This window comes from Calidris pugnax, unplaced genomic scaffold (genome assembly GCF_001431845.1).
Source record: "Calidris pugnax isolate Ruff unplaced genomic scaffold, ASM143184v1 scaffold20, whole genome shotgun sequence".
NCBI lineage: Eukaryota > Metazoa > Chordata > Aves > Charadriiformes > Scolopacidae > Calidris > Calidris pugnax.
Window position 1 is genome coordinate 28,593,140 of NW_015094510.1, and position 465 is coordinate 28,593,604.

Consider the following 465-nt stretch of genomic DNA (forward strand, 5'->3'; position numbering starts at 1 on the left):
GCTTTGTGTCTTGCTTAATATTTTTTAAGTTCCCTGAGCAGCTTTGCAGATGGTGTATAGAGAAGTCATGTTGATCAGTCATTTTTTAAGACAAAGAGTTCAGTATTAAACACTAAGTTCTGATAGTGGCAATTGTCAGAGTGGCAAAAACAATCACCTCTTTGCTACGTGGTGGCATTTTAATAGTATTTTGAGAGTTGATAAGTGATATTGTTAAATAGATTTGCTGTTTAAATCATAGTGTAGCTCTTTCATGGGACAGCCAATAACCACCATCGTCTTTCTTTTTTCAGTTGAGATGATCTGGTAATACTAAAAATGGGAATTATCAGTTCACTTAACACTTTCAAAGAAAGGAGCACCTTCTGTTCCAAGCTGCTGTCAGGTGGCAAACAATTTTTAGAACAGGTGTCAAGAGCACAAATGAAAGTTAATTTCTTTGTGTGCAGCACTTAAACCCCCAGT